The following is a 3,364-nucleotide window of genomic DNA, read 5'->3' as shown; positions in this document are numbered from 1 at the left end:
ATCAATGCTTATTTATTCAAAGTATCTGCACAACCTTCTCTTGACAAATTTGTTTTTGACTGTCCTTGGTTAAAGTAAGCTTATCTACCAGCTGATTGATGGTATACCTCAGAATATTTTTCCTGATTTACTTCCTCTATATTGTCATTGCTCTTTAACTAAATATTTATTTCAATTTGACACAAACTCCAATTGTCCAAGTCCAGATACTTAGAGGTATGAACAATTATAATAACAAATAGACAGGGGAAAATTAAATATAATCAGCATATTGCAATTCAGTTGAACTTTACACTCATATCTAGCCTTCTGTAATTAATTACAACAATACCAGAGAAATGAGGCTTTTCTCTGAAAACATATAATTTTGCATTATATTTCCTATAGCAGAAAAACACATTTTGTTTACAATTATTATGGACACAACAGATGAATTTTACTCGATAGTTAGTTACGTCAAATTTATTGTTCCTTTGCATCACAAAATAATAAGGATATTTCTGAAATGTTCAGCAGGGTCCAGTGAGTCAAAAATGATTAATTAACTGAATTAATAGTTCAACCCAGGGCACTTTATCATCTTCAGTTGCAGCATTATATAGTGTCAACCATGTCTGAATTATTTAAATGTTTAATTACATTCTGTCTGGGACACCACTGGGAACATGTAACCAAAATTGTCAAAGGATTTCAAACCACATTTGTTGAAATTTGTTAGATCAATAGTGTAGTTGGCAGCGTTAAAGACTGCTAAAGTGATCATGTCAGTCAAATTAAGTGTCATACTTTAACAGACATAGACAAAAGCATTCCTTTAATCTAAAATGCTTTCTTGGAGTCTGTCAAAGCTTAGTTAAATCAGATCAGTACAAAAATCATTTAACCTACGAAAGTCACATTTTTCTATGCACTACTGCAGTCATTTCAATGCAGTGGTCTGTAGGAGACTATGTAGCAGAATCTGTTAACTTAGAACAACCAGCAATGACACAGCAATATTCCTCCATGTTAAAATATATTGATGCACACTCACTCTAACTTTCATTCCTTGGCACCGGGCTCCAGGTTCAGCCTGATTATCTGGAAATATTGTTTTGAATTTAGGCCCCTTAGACATCGGAAATACTATGCCTGAAAATGGTCCTTACTTGGGCACTAAAATGAAGTCTTCATTCCTGATTAAAGTGATCCTTATGAACCAACATGAGAAAAAAAATCTATTCAGTCCTGAGCTCACCAATCTATCGTTTGAAGATGACTCTGCACATTACAGGAATGAACACTGCACAGTCCATACATAAACAAAAACGCATTTTCACACTGAAGACACTATCATATTACGTAGCAATACAAGCATAATAAATGGGACTCACAACAGATCTGTCACCTTCCTACTGGATGCCCTGCGGGCCATCAGAAGCAGCAGGACTATATTACACCACATTGTGAAATCTAATCTTTCAGCATCACTATCATCAAGTCTGAGATCCATCACAGGCTCAATGAGGGATGTAAAAGAATATCATATGAACATCTTCACACAAATCTAAAAATGAAATTAAAACCAAAAATTCTGAAGTACTAAGCAGTCAAGCAGTGCCTGTGGAAAGAGACACAGCATCACTGCTCCAGGTTGAACATTCTTTGTCAGAACTGGGAGGGGGAACAAAGATGTATCAAGCTGCAGGGTGGATGGGGAGTATGAGATAGTAGGAAGGGAATATCTCTAAGAGGGTGAGATCAGGACTGCCATGGGGAAAAAGCTGTAAACGAGGTAATCTAATCAATAAAGCAGTGAGGCAGTTAGGGAATGCCAGCATAGTTGATTGGTCATAAAAGCTATGGAATAAGGGCTGATAGAGCTTGAGAAGACAGACTAAAGGAATTAAAGGTTGCAAAACATAGGGATAAAGGTTGTGCCTAGCTGTACTAATGGAGAGAGAAAAGCTGAGCCAGTTTAACAAATGGATGATATGCCGTCTGATACAGACTGCGAAAGCAAATTAACAAAAATTGTGGAATTTGATGTTGAATCTTGAAGCGAGCAATATCAGATGCAAGATCAGGTGCTGTTACTCAGGCTTGCTGGCCTCATTAAAACTACAGGAGGTCACGGACATATCGGTTAGAGTGGGAGTGAGATGGAGAAGTAAAGTAGCAAGTATTAAGGAGCTCACGTTCACCCTTGCAGAGTGAACACAAGCGCTCCATAAAGTGGTCACTCGATTGCTGTTTGATTTCTCCAATGGAGCAGAGGCCGAATACAGTATGTAGAGTGGTGTGAAGGAAGTAGGGGGCTGAAGGACATGCTTTCGTACTGATTAAATCTATGAACTTATGTACAGGTAAATTGCTGCTTCTCCTATATGCTTGGCTCCCTGGGTGGTAGGTAGGGAAGAGGTGATACATAGCTTCTATTTACATGGGAAACTGATGCAAAAAGGGAAGTAAATGGTGGAGATGGATAAGCAGACCTGGGAGTTGCAAAGGGCAATGTTTCCTTAAAATTATGAAAGGGAGAGGATGTGAGATGAGTCTAGTGATGGAATCTTGCTGAAGGTGCTGCAAAGGATGATCTGTTGAACACAGAAGCTGGTGAGGTCGAAGGTTGGAACTTAATCCTTGCTTAATCCAAAAGGAGAGAGGATGAAAACATAAGTAGGGAGGTAGATGAGGTGCAGTCAAATACTCTGTTAACTATTGTAGAGGTGAAGCCACAGTGCAGGAAGATTGAAGAAATTTCAGAGGCATTCGGTAGAAAGTTGTAGCATTAGCACACACATCTAATGTGTGTGGATTATTAACACAAAAAAAATGAGGTATCAATCTGTTGAAGCTTAAAAAAAAAAGAAAGGACAACTCCTAGAAACATCCAAAATGCTTGATACCATCAAGGACAAAACAGCCTATTTCATTCACACTTCTTTCACTAGGTTAAACATTACCTCCCTCTCCCACATGGACAACATGGATGCTGTGTGCACTATTTGAAAGAGTCAATTTGCTTCTTCACAGCTCTTCTCAATCCTTAGACCTTGACATAGTCAAGGGACAAAGACAGCAAATGCATGAGAACAATACTAAGTAACCCGACTTGAAAATATCCTGTTATTCTTTCATTGTCATTGGGATATATTCTTAGAATTCTGTAACAGCACAATGGAAAAAGCTTCACAACATGGACTGCAGTGGCTGAAGAAAGCAGTTCACTACCAACTTCTCAAGGACAATTGGAAATGGGCAATAAAGAGTTGCCGTGAATAAATAAGTAAAAAAAGTGGAGATGTGAAAAAAGCAATTACATGGATCTTTGATTCTATTCAATATAAAATAGCAATTATGTTAAGCTTTTCTGTTTTTATTC

This window comes from Rhinoraja longicauda, chromosome 2, assembly GCF_053455715.1.
Source record: "Rhinoraja longicauda isolate Sanriku21f chromosome 2, sRhiLon1.1, whole genome shotgun sequence".
In the NCBI taxonomy this organism is placed as follows: Eukaryota; Metazoa; Chordata; class Chondrichthyes; order Rajiformes; family Arhynchobatidae; genus Rhinoraja; species Rhinoraja longicauda.
Note: the sequence above shows the minus strand (reverse complement) of the source record.